The 19285-nt window shown below is 41.8% G+C and overlaps 2 pseudogenes; both read right to left on the bottom strand.

The window, feature by feature from the left end:
* Positions 1-1484: 1484 nt before the first annotated feature.
* On the bottom strand, positions 1485-1851 carry LOC133067420 (ribosomal protein eL22-like; annotated as a pseudogene).
* Positions 1852-9684: 7833 nt separating this feature from the next.
* Positions 9685-11045, bottom strand: LOC133066638 (lupus La protein homolog; annotated as a pseudogene).
* Positions 11046-19285: the final 8240 nt, after the last annotated feature.

Here is a 19285-nt window from a genome sequence, read left to right as displayed (position 1 = left end):
TTATAATTATGTTAATTTTGTCTATTCTAGAATTTCATATGAATGGAATAATAATAGAATGTGTTTTTATGTGCCTGGCTTCTTTCAATCAGAATAAAATTTTTGAGATTCATCTGTGTTATCACTTGTATCCTTTTTAGTGCTTAATAGTATTTCATAGTATGACTATAACACAGTTTGCTTATTCTCCTTTTGATGGGCATCTGGGTTATTTCCAGTTTGGGACTTTTAAGACTAAAACTGCTATGAACATTCTTATACTAGACTTTTTGTGGACACAGGCTTTTTTATTTTTCTAGGAGTAGAATTGTTGAGTCATAAGGTAGTTTATCCTTAACTTTTTAGGAAACCATCAGTTTTCCAATGTTGTTGCTACATTTTAGACTTCCAGCAGCAATATGTGAGAGACCTAGTTGCTCCATATCTTATACATTTAGTATTGTAAACTATTGTAAATCTATTTCATTTTAACCATTGTATCAGGTATATATGATTTCCCTTATTGTGTTGGTGCCTAATTGCTTTAATTAGCATTTCCATGATGACTAATGCTTTTGAGCACTTTTTCATCTAAGTTGACTAGCTGTATTTCACTATGTTTGATGAAATGTTTTGAATTTTTTACCCATTTAAAAAAATTGTGTTGTTGCTTTTATTTTTATCATTGTGTTGTAAGAATTTTTTGTACACTGTGGATAAAAAAGCCCTTTATCATATATATGTATTGTGAATATTACTCCCAATTTGGCTTGTCTATTTTTCTTTAATTTTTGTTGTCCACCGCCCCCAGCTTTTTTTTTTGAGACTGTCAAGATAATTTAAATATTTCATTAATCAAAGTTGTACCCAAAATTGTGCTTCATTTTTTCACTATATACTTTAACTTAAGGAAATCTGTAAAATCAGTACATTTGAGAAATCCTGAAAATTCCAGTAGCTATAAGCTATTTAAATATTGCTTACAGAAAGTATTTAAACAGGAGTGGGGGACACTACAAAAATTTATTTATAAAACAAAAGTAGAGTCGTAGATGTAGAAAACAAGCTTATGGCTACCAGGTGATAAGGAGGGAGGGATAAATTGGGAGGCTGAGACTGACATATACACTACTATATATAAATTAGATAACTAATAAGAACCTGCTGTATAGCACAGAGAACTCCACTCGGTACTCTGTAATGGCCTATACAGGAAAAGACTCTTTAAAAAGAAGTGGACATATATGTAACTGATTCACTTTGTGGTACACCTGGAATTAACACAACACTGTAAATCAACTATAATCTAACAAAAATTTTAAAAGTATTAAAGTAAAGCCAGCATCATATAGACAACATACACTTAAGGACCTGAATGCTTCACATACAGAGTCATGTTTTTTTATTCACTGATAAACTAAAGGTCCATTTCAAGATGCTTCTCTTGTAGGTTTCATTTATTTTTTTTTTTTTAGCAAGAAAAGCCCTATAAAGGATGGCTTCATCTAGTCTTCATAGTCAGATTCATCTTCATCTTGACTAATCTGGAAGTAACAAAGTTCATAAGTCTCCTTCTCAGATGCAACCACATGAAGCCAATCACGAAGATTGTTCTTTTTTAAGGTATTTCTTGGTAAAGTATTATAAATTCCTTTTAGAGAACTGTTTCTGAGAAACAACTGTGATTTTATTCTTGAAGGATTAAATGTGAGTAACATTCCCAAGATCTCTAATCTTTTCATTCACTTTAACCTTCTCCTATAGAAACGTTCAAAATTTCCAGAGTCAAAAGTTCTATCTTTTGACTCTGTAAGGTTCAAATTAAATTTCCAGGTTGACTTTCTTGGGTTTCTTGTCTTTCTTCGGCACCATCTTGGAGACTGGCCTCTTGATCTTCCCCTGGCTTTTTTCCCCTAATATTTATTTTATTTTATTTGGCTGGATCAGGTTTTAGTTGCAGCATGCAGGATCTTCAATCTTCCTTGTGGCATGTGGACTCTTAGTTTCAGCATGTGGGACCTAGTTCCTGGTCCAGGGAATCGAACTCAGGCCCCCTGCATTGGGAGCTTGGAGTCCTAGTCACTGGACCACCATGGAAGTCCCTTGCCTATTTTCTTGATGGTGCTTTCTGATGAATAGAAATTTTTAATTTTGATGAAGTCCAATTAATCAATCTTTTATGGTTTATACTTTCTGGATACTCCCTAAGAATTCTCTGCATACTCAGAGGTCACAAAAATATTCTCTTAGCACTTCTAGTGGTTTTATTATTTTAGCTCTTAAGTTTCAACCTATGAAGTGAAGTGAAGTTGCTCGGTCATGTCCGACTCTTTGCAACCCCATGGGCTGCAGCCCACCAGGCTTCTCCATCCATGAGATCCAGGTAAGAATACTGGAGTGGGTTGCCATTTCCTTCTCCAGGGGATCTTCCCAACCCAGGGATCGAACCCAGGTCTCCCACATTGCAGGCAGACGCTTTAACCCTCTGAGCCACCAAGGAAGCCCTGACTCAAATTGAGTTTTGTGTGTAGTGTGAGGTAGGGGTTGAGGTGCTTTACTTCTCATATGGATATCCATTTTTTCTAGCACCATTTATTGAGGATATTTTCCTTTTCCCATTGAATGTGCTTTGTCATTTTAATAGAAATCAGTTGTTTGTATATATGTGGGTCTATATCTGGACTCTCTATTTGATTCCATTAGTTTATTTGACCATCCATTCTCCAGTAGCATATTATTTTGGCCACAGTTTGGGTTTTTCTTTTTTCCTTTTTTTGTCTGAAAAATGTCATTATTTTGCTTTCATATTTTTAAAAGTTTTTACTGGAGTATAGTTGATTTACAATGTTGTGTTAGTTTTGGGTGTAGAGCAAAGTGAATCAGTTATACATATACATATACCCATTCTTTTTAAGATTCTTTTCCTATATAGGCCATTACAAAGTTTTGAGTAGAGTTCCCTGTGCTATACACTAGGATCTCATTAATTATCTATTTTATATATAAAAGTGTTTATATGTCAATCCCAGTCTCCCATTTTACCCTCCCTGCTTTCGTATTTTAAACAGTATTTTTGTTGGAGATAGAATGACATTTGCAGTTTTTTTTTCTTTCACCACCTTAAGAAAGGTCATTCAATGTCTGCAGCTTCCAGAATTTTGATGTAAAATAATCAAATCCTACTGTTGCTCCTTTGAAAATATATAATGCATCTTTATTCTTTGGCTACTTTTTGTTACTTAGCTTTGGTTTTCAGCCATTTGATTAAATATTTAGGCATTATTTTCTTTGTATCTATCCTACTTGGGTTTTATCAAGCATCTTGAATCTATACATTGATATCTTTGATCAGTTTTGGAAAGTTCTTGATCTTTCTCTCTTCCAACTTTGCTTCTAACTCATTCTCTCCATCCTCTCTGCTTGGATTCCAGTTTCACTATGTGTAAACCTTTTATTGTGTCTTGCATGTCTCTTCTTTCCATTGTTTTTTCTCTGTAGGCTTCAGTTTGGATAATTTATATTGAACTTTGGGTTTACCAATTCTGTTTGTTTCTTGTAAATCCATCAGTGAGTTTGTAATTTCAGAAATTGTACTTTGCAGCTCCAGAAAAAGTCCATTTGATATTTTTACAGATTACAATTCTCTGCTAAAGTATTCTTTTTAACAATTTTGTCATATTTTCCATCTTCCCCTTCAACATATTTGAAATAGTTTTTTAAAAATGCCTTGTCTGAGGCAATTGAAATACATGCAAAAATAAACAAATGGGACCTGATCAAACTTACAAGCTTTTGTACAACAAAGGAAACCAAAGACAAAATGAAAAAGATGACCTACAGAACGGGAGAAAATATTTGCTAATGATGAAACCAATAAGTGCTTAATTTCCACAACATACAAGCAGCTCATACATTTCAATAACAAACAAAAAAACCCAAGCAAAAAATGGGCAGCAACTTCTCTGGTGGTCCAGTGGCTGGGACTCTGTATCCCAATGTCTGGCAAGGTGGTGGCAGCAGTGACCTTCCTCTGGCTGCTAGACCAGGGCAGCCTGGTGGCAGGGAGCCCGCCCAGGGGCACCAGGTGCTTCCCTGTGCAGTCCTCACTAGCTGGTGAGGAGGTCACGCACCCTGGACAGTTCTATGATCATAACAACTATAGGCAACTTCCATTTGTAGGTTGTCAGAAAGAAGTGAATGAAAAGCTTTACCACTGATCTGATAGCAGAGCAGCCTGTGAGTGATGTCAGGAGGCAAGTGGCATCTTGTGACAGGAATGAAGGGGTCCAAGGCCAGCCATGGTGTACATAAACTCGGACAAAGAAACAAAGGGGGCAACATGTAGCTTCTGTGGACTAGGGTTCAGACAGCACCATCACGAGGGGGATGCATGGGGGTACTTCAGTGATGGAGTGAATCAGGAGACCCTTAGCGCTGTATGTATTGCTTCACTGGTGTTGAATAAAGGGTGTTGTTCTCAAAGAAAAAAATAATAAAAATCCTGTGTAACCTTGAAAATATGGGTCAACTGTGGGTCTTCTTCTATTATCTTTTTTTCTCCTGAGCACATATGATCACATTTTCCTGCCTTTTCACATGCCTTATAATTCTTTACTGTACACTAGAGATCTGCCAGGTGGCGCTAGTGGTAAAGAACCCACCTGCCAATGCAGGAGACCTAAAAGATGCAGGTTCGATTCCTGGATGGGGAAGATCCCCTGGAGGAGGACATGGCAATCCACTCCAGTTTTCTTGCCTGAAGAATCCCATGGACAGAGGAGCCTGGTGGGATACAGTCCATACGGTCACAAAGAGTTAGACAGGATGGTAGCAACTTAGCACGCATGCAGAGATCTTACATATATGAACTAAGGCTGAAGAATTTTCCATATATAGGTTTTACCCTTTCTATATTACGTAGATAAGATATGGTGCCAATCACAACAATGTGATTAGGAAATAAACTAGATTGAGGCTGGGTTCTAGTTCTTTTTGACTCAGTCTCCTCTGGTTTGATTGAGAGCTAGTCACGTCTTTATTTCCATAGTCATAAGACACCGTGGGGATTTTGTTTATGCCTTTAAGAGATTTGGTTGGCCTCTAAATCAATACAGCTTCAAATTTTGGCAAATATCAAGACTAGCTGTGTGTTTGACACAACCACCATCTTCCTCTAGCAGGACTTTGTCTCCTAAGCACTATGAATCTGTGCGGAAATTTCACTTTCTTATTCTACACCCTTCCTGCTACACACACTTCTCCCAGCCTCCTGTGTCACTTATAGAAAAGTGAAAACGTTAGTCGCTCAGTCATGTCTGACTCTTTGTGACACCATGGACTGTAGCCCTCAAGGCTCCTCTGTCCCTGGAATTCTCCAGGCAAGAATACTGGAGTGGATAGCCATTCCCTTCTCCAGGGGATCTTCATGATCCAGGTATCTAGCCTGGGTCTCCTGTAGCAAATGTTCTGTGAAAGAAGATTGGCAATGCTGCAAAGGTGCTTTTCAATCAAAGGCCCCATATTTTTAATTATGGAAAATAATTTGACATCGTGTCTTAAAATACTTTATCTTGTTTCTTTTTTCTGAGACTTCAGTTGAATGCATGTCATCCACTCCACTTTTGTCATCCATACCTCTTAATTTCTCTATATTCTTTGTGATAAATTTTATGTTGACTTTTGTCCTCTGCCTAATCTTTCAACACTGTCATCTGTTCTTTGGCCAAATACATTCTGCTGCTCACCCCAGTTATTTCTTTCAATGATTACACTTGTCATTCCCAATATTCCTAGTTATTTTTTAAATAATTGCTCTTCTTGCTTTATATTTACAATGCTTCTCTTATGCCTTGAAAGGATATATGTATTGTTCTTAGTGTAAATTCTTCTTTTACCCAGTCTGTTCATTTCACTTCTTTGATAGTCATTCGTTTGTTGGTTGTTTTTGGCTCCGAGCTCATGTTTCCTTGGAAGTGTCAGCTCTCTCAGCCAATAATGTGTACTTTGGAAGAAGGAGTGAGATTAAAGACCAGATTCCTGCTTTGACTCCTCCCGCTGAAGTTATGAGGCGAGCGCCTCAGGGTGCAGAGCCTCTGAGCATCTGTTTCCTGTTTGTCAATGACTGCAGAACCCTGCCTTTCAAAGAACATGTTCGAACTCTGCCCTAGTCACTCCCCTTTCCTAAGAGCTGCCTCTCTGTACAGTCATTTTTCCCAATCAAGGTGTGGGGGAAGAAGGAGAGACTGCTCAGTGACTGCCTGACAGCCTTTGTTTGTTGAATCTATTTCTCACCCCTCGTTGTTGTTTAGTCACTAAGTTGTGTCCAACTTTTTGGAACCCCATTGACTGTAGCCTGCCAGGCTCTTCTGTCCATGGGATTTTCTAGGCAAGAATACTGGAGTGGGTTGCCATTCCCTTCTCCAGGGGATCTTCCTTACCCAGAGATGGAACCTCCATCTCCTGCGTTGTCAGGTGGATTTTTTACCACTGAGCTGCCAGGGAAGCCCATTTCTCACCCTAGCTGGCTCCAAAACTGCCTTTGAGGTTACCTTGCCATTTGCAGCTGGTGTTATATTGGTGTTTTCTGCCCACAGAAGTGGAAAGGCAGATTATTGTGGAGGAGAGAAAATCCACAACTAGAAAGTCTTCCCCTACATTCTCATCCATCCATGATATCTGACTTTCTCCACCTCTAATTTGCATATCCACACAGATTGGGACCTGTCTGACTTCTGTTTCTCCAAGTTCAATTCTGGGATACATCACTCCTCTTTCATTATACAGTGTCTTCAGGGCTGAATTTGGGGGAGGAAATCCTCAGTTTACTTAATTCAGCATCAAGATGGAAATCTGAAACCTCCTTCTGTTTTCCATTATCTAGAAATTTCCCAATATTTTTGGTCTGCCAATGGCTCTTCATTTTATTTTCTATTTCTTTTATGTGTTGGTTACTTTAAAAATTGTTTGTATATCTGCTTTGTCATTTCAAATGCAAGACTATGTTCTGAAAGTCTTCCTCCTCTTATTTTGAAGGATCTCCTACTTGTTAAGAAGCTGGGGTCTCATCTTCCCTCTCCCTAGCTTTCCCATCTATAACATGGGAGCAAATGGACTAGGTGGTGTTTGAGGGCCTTCCCCTTCTCTTGTGCTATGACTTAAGGATCACGCCTGGCTGTTGTTTGGCTTGTTTCCTTCTTTACATTCCACATTAGTTTAGAAATGTGGGTGGGGGCGCCACATTCTCCCTGATCTCACTCTGGTCATGAGAAGTCAAAATGGAGAGCTGAGAAACGAAGGCAGTTTCCTCTTAGAAGAAAAGCATAAACCATCTACAAAAACAATTCCAAAATGAATAACCAAGCTGGATGAACAGAGGACTATCCTGAGAAATGTAAAACTGGAGGCAGGGGGACAATTTAAGGATTTATTATTCCCAAAGCAAAAGCAGACTTCCAAATTACCTTTTATCTTTTTCTATTTTTTTTCCAAAAGCCCCACTGAGAGCCCCCAGGAGCTGCTAATAACTAATGTGAGATCATAACTCCCTAGAAGATAGATGTCTCTGTGTGACCTGTGATGTCAGAAAACAGGGTGGTAACTTGAATGACCTCCAAGTATCTCACATATCAAATACGCAGTGGTGTCCCTTTGTAAGGGCAGAAACCATGAATATTGGGAAAAGCTAAAATCCATTCTGGGAAGGTTTGGGGGAGTTGGGAAGAGCTCACTGTCTTTTAGATCTAATTTTGACTTATATTTGGTTATTCAACCTGTAGTCCCTGCCCATAAAGACAGGAGTCTGACAGTTCAAAAAGTGAGAGGGCTGGGGTGGTGGTGTGGGCTTTGAGGTACGAGAATGAGGCACAGGCAGCCTTCACTCCTTGCCATCCATGGTTTTAGGCATCATAAGGCCACAAACTATTGACCAAGGACCTCAGCTCAACCCTCATAGACATGTGGGGAAACTGAGGCTAAGAGAGGTCAGGGACTTGCCTGATGTCACAAAGAGAGTCAGTAGCTGACTTAGAACTCAAGGCCTCTTATTCCCATGCAGGAGTCCGATACCTGTACCTAGGTGCCTTAGGTAAGTTCCTGAAGCTTCCAAGACCCCACTGAGTTTGAGGGAGACCCTGAGTCAGGCCTAGAACAAGGGCTGATTAAACATGTATCACTACTACTACATGGATGCTATGCTGTGCTGCAGGAATCCTCATTCATGACTGAAGAACTGTTCCCAACACTTATAGCATTTCTGCAGGAAGATAGCTCTCAGTTGTAAGTCTTCTTTGGGAATGGCTTCTGCCAAAGAAAGTAACCTGGATCAGGCCATTCCCCCTTCCCAGGAGACCCACATCCAATGGTTGAACAGTGCTTGGGTACAAAAGACCAGCCCTGGCCCTAACACAAGACAATGCTAAAGAGGTCATCCCAGCTTCAGAGTGCCTTATGGGGTTGGCTGAGGCCATTCTTGAGACTGTATTGTAGCCCAACATCTCTCTCTGCCCAGTTCTTTTTTTTTTTTTCATGTCTGATACATTTTTATTAGTAAATTGCATAATACTCACAGACATCAAAATGGCAAAAGCATATAACTAGAAGCTGACTATAACCCAGGTAATTCTGAAAAGTCTGAAATAAGAGTATACAATAAGGGGGAATTTTTGTGTTTTTTTTTTTTTTTTGGACTGGATTTAACAACATAACTTGAAATTTCACCTTCATAACAATTAGTAATGTGTACAAGTCTGTATTCCTATTCAGTACTGTCATTCCTTTCTTAGTTTAAGATATAATATGCAACGTGGAGACCTCAGAACAGTTCCAATAGTAGTATACCAAGTCAGAGACTTGCTACTCCAAGTGTGGTTGTCAAGTATGGACCATCAGCATTGACATCCCTTGGGAGCTTGTCAGACTTGCAGAATTCAGGCTCCACCCAGACATACTGAATTACAATCTGCATTTGAACAGGATTTGACTTGAAGGTGATTTGTTTGCGCATTAAAATTTGAGAGCTGTGATTTAGAGAGAATGCTTAGTAGGAAGATAATTAGCTACTGACTACTGTTACTAAAATCCAAACCAGAAATTTTTAAGATAATCATGGTTATTATGAAATTGGTAGCTATTGATTATTTAGGAAATTACAAATAGGAAGGTACTACCATATTTAAGTCAAGGGTGGTAAATGTTTAGAAGTACAATTTTCATCCTTAGATGGCTTTTGTTTTATAGAGCTGCGATACGACCTGCCAGCATCATACAAGTTTAATAAAAAAAAATCAGTAAGTCTCTTGATTCTGGTTTATCCATATTCAGTACTGAAAAACTTCACAATAAGTAATTATTTCTAATGCTATCAAGTTGCTTGAGTAAATACAGAAAGCCAGCCTAGAAGATAAATATTTAACTACAGAATGGGCCTATGATCACAACAGCCAATATGCTGGTTTAACATAAATTCTTTCTCCAATACTTTGGGCACAAAAATTAAAAAAAAATAAACTAAGTTTATTTTTATGCAGTATACATTTTATTACTTTGTACTAATGCATTCATATTACAAAGGCAACTTAATGGAAGAATGTTTCTTTTGATATTTGAATAATCCAAAAGAACACAAACAGAACTGCACATTAAAAAACTCATTTCAATAACAGAAGACAAGTTCAACAACAACAACAACAAGTCTTCCTTTCTTACAGGTAGACATCGAAGTGGATTTAATTCTGTTTTCTTTATAACAGCCTCCAAAGACAAAAGCAGCTTAAAATCTAATTAAAATGAATAAAAAATTTGTTTATTAAACTACTGGTCTTTGGCACCATTTTCTGTTTTCTGTTGTTTTGATGGAGGTTCTTCTTCGTCTCTTTCTTCTCATGCTCTTTTTACTGCTCCAGATGCACCATTTGCATCACGTTCATCATCACTATCAAATTTAGTTTTCTTGCCCTGAAACTGTACTCTTCCTTTAGCAGACCCAGCCTGGGCAGCTTTATTTCCCTTTCCTTTTCCTTTAAATCTGCGACCTTTTGACTTCCATTTGTTTAGAGATTCTTGTTGATCTTCTATTATTTTTTTCAGTGCTTCTTTTTCCACATCTCCTTCTAATACTTCCCAGGTGACTTCTTTGTTCCTTAGTTGTAGGTTACCATTATTGGCCTCTTTTGCTTTATCCAGTGCTTCCTTAGCTTTTTCTTTAAAAAGAATTATTCCCTCTTTGGCTCCTCTGACAAAGTGTATCCATTTTATTTCACCATGATTTGAGAAAAGGGTGTGCAAATCTTCTCTACACGTCTGATCATCTAAGTCTCCTGAAAATTTCAGCAAGCAGCCAATCTTTTCTTCTAGAGATTTCATTTCAGCACTTTCTGCTAGCTTTTGTTTTTCTTCTTGCTCTTGTTTAGCTCTTAACTTAGCTTCCATTTTATTTTGCTTTCTTTCTTCATTTTTTTTGGTGAAGTAATCTTCCTTGAAAAGTATTAGCAGGTCTGTGTCTTTGTACTTCTGGCCAGGGGTCTCGACAAACTTTTTAGCTGATTCAATACTATCAAATACAGCAAATATTGAACCCTTAAATGCTTTGTGCAACGTTCTTCTCATCTGAATATTTAGCACTTAACCTTTATCTTCCAACCATTCTTTTATGTCATCAAGAGCTGCATCAGTTGGGAAGCCTTTAATATAAACAGATCTGTTTTTTACATCATTTTTATACTCATCAGTCACTTCAGGGAGGGGTTTGCTGGGAGATCTTCTAATTTTAGTTTTATCTTCACTTATTTCCATGAGTTCTGCCTTTGATTTGCTCAGGGCCTCTACTATTACATTAAAGTCTGTCGTTAAACGGTTTAACCTATTAAACTTTATCATTATCTCCAAAGGAACCCAGCCTTCATCCAGTTTGATCTGTTCCTTTAAAAATTTGTCCCGTGGCAAATTGAAGTCTCCAAAATAATACTCAATTTGATGACAGATTTTGGCCTCCAGAGCAGCCATTTTTTCATTATCACCATTTTTAGCCATTCTGGCTATCTTAAAGACGCAGTGAGGATGCAGGCAGCCTGAGTCCAAATAATCCGCCACAGTCCGTCCCAAAGCAACCAATTGGCTGCCTGGGCCCCAGCCACGTGCGAGGAAATCCTCACTCCCCGGAAGAACGCAGGATCGGCTCCCCACCTCGCAGCGGCCCGCGCCCCTTAGCCCCCAGCGCAGCTTGCCACATACGGCTGCGGCCCACGCGGCCTCTGCCCAGTTCTTTTCTTCTTCTGGTGTTGAGCACAGAGCATCCCTAATGAACTTCCTGGGTGCTAATCTCCATATTAGAGTCTGCTTCCCAGGAATCTGTCCTGTCACACTTGGGTTGAATTACAATCATACAGAAGCCAGACTTTGAGAAGGAGCTGAGGTCAGGTGGCTTCAGTCATGTCGGGGGAGCAGCTGAAACGAGATGGGCCAGGAGGTACAGCACAGACTCTGAACCTAGAGGTCTGGATTCCTGCCTCCCCATAGCAGCCATCTGCCCTGCTGTAATCTTGCCTGCAAACCCCTAAATAGATAAGGGGTGGGGGGCGGTTGGAGAGTATATGTGATTATTGCTCTTCCAAACTGTCATCTTTCATCCCTATTTAAAAACCATGCTGGACTTCCTGGTGGCCCAGTGATTAGGAATCTGCCTGCCAACACAGGGAACATGGGTTCGATTCCTGGCCCAGGAAGATTCCACATGCTGCAGGTGAGCAACTGAGCCCAAGTGTGCTACGACTGTTGAGATGATGCACCTACAGCTTAGGCTCCACAACAAGCGAAGCCACCACAATGAGAAGCCCATGCACCACAACAAAGAATAGCCCCCGCCCCTGCAACTAGAGAGAGCCTAGTCAAAGACGCAGAAATCCTGGGTCAGACTCAGCTTTTACCCTGGAGAATTCTGAGCAGAGGAATGACTTAATTTGCCTGTGTTTAAAAGGATTACTCTGGACCCTTCCCTGACCTCCACAGCCCCAGTCCACACTGCTTTCCTCTCTTCTCTCCTCCCACTTCCTCCTCCAGCTCCAAGTATTGAGGAGTATCTTTGTGGACCTGGGACGGGGGTGGCGGGGTGGGGGGGGGGGGGGGGGGGCGTGGGATCTTTCCACTTATCACCAGAAGGGGGCGCAGGGTAGCAAATGCTATGTCACCCATGGAGGGAAAAACTTGGGGTGGTGGGGGAAGCGGGGAATTTGGAAGCAAACTTAGTTCCTTCTTAGGGTTTCCCTCGTAGCTCAGTTGGTAAAGAATCTGCCTGCAATGCAGGAGACCCGGATTTGATTCCTGGGTCGGGAAAATTCCCCTGGAGAAGGAAATGGCAACCCACTCCAGTATTCTTGCCTGGAGAGTCCCATGGACAAAGCAACCCGGCAGGCTACAGTCCATGGGGTTGCAAGAGTCTGACATGACTTAACAACCACCATCATTAGTCCCTTCTTGGCTTTGCAGACCATTTGTCTGTGGCAATAGCTTCATTAGTCCTGCCTGCTACAGGGCTAAGGGGGAAATTCTCCTGATGCTCTCAGAAGTGGCTGGCTGCAGGGGAGCCTGAGGTGGATTCTTTTGGAGGAAAAAGAGACAGAGACCCTGAACAGATGACACACTCTTCCCCCACCCCCGCCACCACATGGCCAGTCCCTGGCAGGGCTGGGAGGTGAGCCTTGGTGTCCTGGCTTCCAGCCTACTGTACTGTCTACACCCGAGTCCTGCCAGCCGGGGTTAAGGCATTTGCTCCAGAGTTCAATTATTCTTTCAGCTACAAGATGTAGGGCAGGTACAGAGGGAGCAAGGGTGAGGAACCTGGAGGCAAATAAGCCTGGGTTCCTGCCCCGAGGGAGCTCTAAATGCTTATGGAGATAAAGCTTGAGACAAGCAGAGAACACTGTGGGCAATGCACGTCAGATCTGATGAGGGTTGAAGTTGGCACCTGCATCCTGAGGGGGACTTGTGGGAGGAAGTAACGGATTTATCCAGTTTGAGAGAACCATTTCTGATAGACTTCCTTTCCCTGAGGGGAGGGAGTACTTAGGGTGGAGGGTGTGGAGTGATGGAGAGGAACACATTTTGACAGCGATGCTGACCCCATCAGAATGATGAAGGGCTGGTGGGGAAACTTCTAGGGTGAGGGGAGGAACTTTTTGGCTGGTGTCATTCCTCAGAGGTATCACCCCTCTCCCTGAATGGACAGTCTTTGCTGCTGCTAAAGCTGCCTATTGAAAACCCGAGGCTGATCACCATTTGTCTGTGGAGGTGTCGGGTTTCGTCGGAAAGTCTGGTTGTAGAGATTTCTTTAGAAGTTGTGTTTGTGATGATCTCATCTTGGGAAATGAGGAAAGGAGAAGAGATGCCAAATACGTTATTGTGCTGAAAGTCCTGTTTTAAGAAAACAAATGCAAGATTGAGTGCATTAGCCACTGCCAGCCACAAATGTGGAGAAAGCAGTTAAGCCAGTAAGGAGTAGTACCCCACATTTGATGTGGGAATCTTGGGTGAGGTGGGAGGAAAGTCTGGTTTCCAGTCAGTGGTATGAGTGGGGAGGGAGGGGCCCGGTAAGAGGACTGACCCACCAGGGTGACTTTCCTGGTGGTCCAGTGAGTAAGAGTCTGTGTTCCCAGTGCAGCAGGTCCGGGTTCCATCCACCATCAGGGAGCTAGATCCCACACACCAAAACAAGGAACCTCACATGCCACATCCAAGATCCCATGTTCCCACAACTAAGACCCAGTGCAGTCAAAATAAATAAAGGGGACTTCCCTGGTGGGACAATGGACGGGAATCTGCTTGCCAATGCAGGGGACACAGGTTCCATTCCCGATCTGGGAAGATTCCATATGCCACAGAGCAACGAGACCCACAAGCCACAACTACTGAAGCCCATGCACCTAGAGTCTATACGCTGCAATTGGAGAGGCACCACAATGAGAAACCCTGTGCACGGCAACCAGAGAGCAGCCCCTGTTCACTGCAACTAGAGAAAGCAACAAAGACCCCCCACAACCAAAAATTAAATAAATAAATAAAGTTTTTTCAAAGGAGGATTGAATGAATCATTCTCATCACTGGGGCAGTGACGCTTTTCCTTGTGTCCCCGCCAGGACTGGGACTATGATAAGATGTCCTGATGATGCCCAGGCACACTGTCTCAAGCCCAACTAAAACCAAACAGCAATGTTAATACCTTAAGGTTTAACACCTGGATTAACATAAGGACTTTTGGATTTCAAGAGGTTTATCCACTGTCTTCCTTACAAGGATCTCCATTGCTGACTTCGGATGCTGGACCTTTCATTCTCTGTGCCTTATTCTTCCAGCTGGAACTCTTTATCTTCCTCTTCTGTGCTCTCTTCTCTGAATGTCACAGGTCAAACCTAACAGCGGGGCCAGGGTGAGGGCGCCGTATATGAGGCACCTATGACGCAACTTGAAGGAGGTGCTCGCTTTCAGGGTCATGCAAGTGCAAAGTGATTTGAAGTTATTAGAACAAAACAACTCCCAACGTGATGACAGATTTCCCCTGGCATTATGGTGCAGTTTTTAATGTTCTTGTTTTGTTCTTTAATTCTGGCCCAAACCTCCTGTTGGGAGGATCAACCTGACCCTCCAGCAGCAGGACACAGAATCTGAGATAGATTCCTAGGACTGGGAGCACTGTAAACCTGGGCTATGGAGAAGGAAGAGGGGGCTGAATGGCTCTACCTAGGACAGATAACAAAGACGGGATGGTGGGTTGGGTGAAGGCAGATGGTTATACAAGCCTGGTTAGGGTATGTTTGTGTGTGTGTGTGTGTGTGTGTGTGTGTGTGTGTGTGTGTGTGTGTGTGTGTGTATGTGTGTGTGTGTGTGTGTGTGTGTGTTGGGGGAGAAGTGTTCCTGGATGATCCTCCAGCGAGGAGAAGCTTCCAGCTGGAAGTATTTGAATCTAGACACCCGAAAAGTGAAAGTGTTAGTAGCTCAGTTATGTCTGACTCTTTGCGACCCCATGGATTATAGCCCTCCAGGCCCCTCTGTCCATGGCATTCTCCAGGCAAGAATACTAGAGTGGGTTGTCATTCCCTTCTCCAGGGGATCTTCCCAACCCAGGGATCTAACCCAGGTCTCCTGCATTGCCAGCAGATTCTTTACCATCTGAGTCACCAGGGAAGCCCAGACACCTGAAGTCCCCTCTAATACCCAAGTGCCAGGAATAAGAAACTTTCTAGCAGGAACCTGCAGTGGTCACTATGCACCATGTTCAACCCCAAACTGGATCTACTCATTCAGGGAAATGGAGTTGACTTAGTCTGGGCTGGCTGGCCTGCTCCAGATGGCAGCCCTGGGAGCACTAAATGAGTGGGCGGGACGGGTTGTGGGATGTGGCCTTTGCCAAGATATCAAGGACTTGAGGCCTGAAAATGCAGACGACTCAGGGGGTGATGTGCAACAACTAGCCCGAGTGGAGGGAGGCCAATGACAAGACACTGGTGTCACAGGGATCCTCAGGGAAAAATTGCTGAATGGGGCCTTAAACCCCCACTTCAAAGCCAAGTTAAGGAATCCAGTTGCTGGACTTAAGAGTGTTCAAACAGATGAGGAAGACATCTGTCCTTTTGTATGTCAAAGGAGCAAAAGGAAGTTGTCTCTGAATTTCACCATGAACTCAGAATTTCTGTCCTGGGGAAACTAATATGAAGGTCAGAACACTCCCTCCCTTTGTCAGAATGGTGGTCTGATGTTCTTTACAGGTATCCTGGGGAGGAGAAGATTATGGAAGGTCACCATTCCTTTGTTACTGAGCATGGCCCCACCCATCAGAATAAGACCCAGTTTCCCCCTCAGTCAGTCCCTCCCATCAGGAAGCTTCCATAAGCCTCTTATCCTTACCCATCAGACAGCTGACAGAATGCAAACTACAATCACAGAAAACTAACCAAACTGATCAACTCAATGAAACTATGAGCCATACCGTGTAGGACCACCCAAGATGGACAGGTCATGGTGGAGAGTTCTGACAAAACATGGTCCCCTGGAGAAGGGAATGGCAAACCACTTCAGTATTCTTGCCTTGAGAGCCCCATGAACAGCACGAAAAGGCAAAAAGATAGGACACTGAAAGATGAACTCCCCAGGTCAGTAGGTGCCCAGTATGCTACGGGAGATCAGTGGAGAAATAACTCTAGGAAGAATGAAGAGACGGAGCCAAAGCAAAAATAACACCCAGCTGTGGATGTGACTGGTGATAGAAGTAAAGTCTAATACTTTAAAGAGCAATACTGCATAGGAACCTGGGATGTTAGGTCCATGAATCAAGGCAAATTGGAAGGGGTCAAACAGGAGATGGCAAGAGTGAACATGAACATTGACATTTTAGGAATCAATGAACTAAAATGGACTGGAATGGATGAATTTGACTCAGATGACCATTATATCTGCTACTATGGGCAAGAATCCCTTAGAAGAAATGGAGTAGCCATCATAGTAAACAAAAGAGTCCAAAATGTAGTACTTGGATGCAATCTCAAAAATGACAGAATGATCTCTGTTCATCTCCAAGGCAAGCCATTCAATATCACAGTAATGCAAGTCTATGCCCCGACCAGTAATGCTGAAGAAGCTGAAGTTGAATGGTTCTATGAAGACCTACAAGACCTTTTAGAACTAATGCCCAAAAAAGATGTCCCTTTCATTATAGGAGACTGGAATGCAAAAGTAGGAAGTTAAGAGATACCTGGAGTAACAGGCAAATTTGGTCTACAAAATGAAGCAGGTCAAAGGCTAAAAGTGTTTTGCCAAGACAATGCACTGGTCACAGGAAACACCCTCTTCCAACAACACAAGAGAAGACTCTATACATGGACATCACCAGATGGTCAATACCAAAATCAGACTGATTATATTCTTTGCAGCCAAAGATGGAGAAGCTCTAAACAGTCAGCAAAAACAAGACCAGGAGCTGACTGTGGCTCAGATCATGAACTCCTGATTGCAAAATTCAGACTTAAATTGAAGAAAGTAGGGAAAACCACTAGACCATTCAGGTATGACCTAAATCAAATCCCTAATGATTATACAGTAAAAGTGAGAAATAGATTCAAGGGACTAGATCTGATAGACAGAGTGCCTGAAGAACTATGGACGGAAGTTCTGACATTGTACACGAAGCAGTGATGAAGAGCATCCCCAAGAAAAAGAAATGCAAAAAGGCAAAATGGTTGTCTGAGGAGGCCTTACAGACAGCTGAGAAAAGAAGAGAAACGAAAGGCAAAGGAGAAAAGGAAAGATATGCCCATTTGAGTGCAGAGTTCCAAAGAATAGCAAGGAGAGGTAAGAAAGCCTTCCTCAGTGATCAGTCAAAGAAATAGAGGACAACAATAGAATGAGAAAGACTAGAGATCTCTTCAAGAAAATTAGAGATACCAAGGGAACATTTCATGCAAAGATGGGCTCAATAAAGGACAGAAATGGTATGGACCTAACAGAAGCAGAAGATATTAAGAAGAGGTGGCAAGCATACACAGAAGAACTATACTAAAAAGATCTTCATGACCCAGATAACCACGATGGTATGATCACTCACCTAGAGCCAGACATCCTGGAATGCGAAGTCAAGTGGGCCTTAGGAAGCATCACTATGAACAAAGGTAGTGGAGGTGATGGAATTCCAGTTGAGCTATTTCAAATCCTAAGAGATGATGCTGTGAAAGTGCTGCACTCAATATGCCAACAAATTTGGAAAACTCAGCAATGGCCACAGGACTGGGAAAGGTCAGTTTTCATTCCAATCCCAAAGAAAGGCAATGCCAAAGAATGTTCAAACCACTGCCCAATTGCAGTCATCTCATACATTAGTAAAGTAATGCTCAAAATTCTTCAAGCCAGGCTTCAACAGTATGTGAACCATGAACTTGCAGATGTTCAAGCTGGATTTAGAAAAGGCAGAGGAACCAGAGATCAAATTGCCAACATCTGTTGGATCATTGAAAAAGCAAGAGAGTCCCAGAAAAATATATACTTCTGCTTTCTTGACTATGTCAAAGCCTTTGACTGTGTGGATCACAACAAACTGTGGAAAATTCTTCAAGAGATGGGAATACCAGACCACCTGACCTGCCTCCTGAGAAATCTGTATGCAGGTCAAGAAGCAACAGCTAGAATTGGACATGGAAAAACAGACTGGTTCCAAATCAGGAAATGAGTATGTCAAGGCTGTATATTGTCACCCTGCTTATTTAACTTATATGCAGAATACATCATGAGAAATGCCAGGCTGGATGGCACAAGCTGGAACCAAGATTGCCAAGAGAAATATCAATAACCTCAGATTTGCAGATGATACCACCTTTACAGCAGAAAGCAAAGAAGAGCTAAAGAGCCTCTTGATGAAAGTGAAAGAGGAGAGTGAAAAAGTTGGCTTAAAGCTCAACATTCAGGAAACTAAGATCATAGCATTCGGTCACATCACTTCATGGCAAATAGATGGGGAAACAATGGAAACAGTGACAGACAACTTTTTTTTCTACTTCAAAATGACTGCAGATGGTGACTGCAGCCATGAAATTAAAAGATGCTTACTCCTTGGTAGAACTGCCATATGACCCAGCAATCCCACTTCTGGGCATACACACTGAGGAAACCAGAGCTGAAAGAGACACGTGCACCCCAATGTTCATCGCAGCACTGTTTATAATAGCCAGGACATGGAAACAACCTAGATGCCCATCAGCAGATGAATGGATAAGGAAGCTGTGGTACATATACACCATGGAATATTACTCAGCCGTTAAAAAGAATTCATTTGAATCAGTCCTAATGAGATGGATGAAACTGGAGCCCATTATACAGAGTGAAGTAAGCCAGAAAGATAAAGAACATTACAGCATACTAACACATATATATGGAATTTAGAAAGATGGTAACGATAACCCTATATGCAAAATAGAAAAAGAGACACAGAAATACAGAACAGACTTTTGAACTCTGTGGGAGAAGGTGAGGGTGGGATGTTTCAAAAGAACAGCATGTATACTATCTATGGTGAAACAGATCGCCAGCCCAGGTGGGATGCATGAGACAAGTGCTCGGGCCTGGTGCACTGGGAAGACCCAGAGGAATCGGGTGGAGAGGGAGGTGGGAGGGGGGATCGGGATGGGGAATACGTGTAAATCTATGGCTGATTCATATCAATGTATGACAAAACCCATTGAAATGTTGTGAAGTAATTAGCCTCCAACTAATAAAAAAATTAAAAAACAAAACAAAACAAAACAAAAAAGATGCTTACTCCTTGGAAGAAAAGTTATGA

The sequence above is a fragment of the Dama dama genome, chromosome 12 (genome assembly GCF_033118175.1).
Source record: "Dama dama isolate Ldn47 chromosome 12, ASM3311817v1, whole genome shotgun sequence".
Taxonomy (NCBI): domain Eukaryota; kingdom Metazoa; phylum Chordata; class Mammalia; order Artiodactyla; family Cervidae; genus Dama; species Dama dama.
The sequence above is the reverse complement of the archived record's forward strand: the minus strand, read 5'-3'. Positions and strand labels throughout refer to the sequence as shown.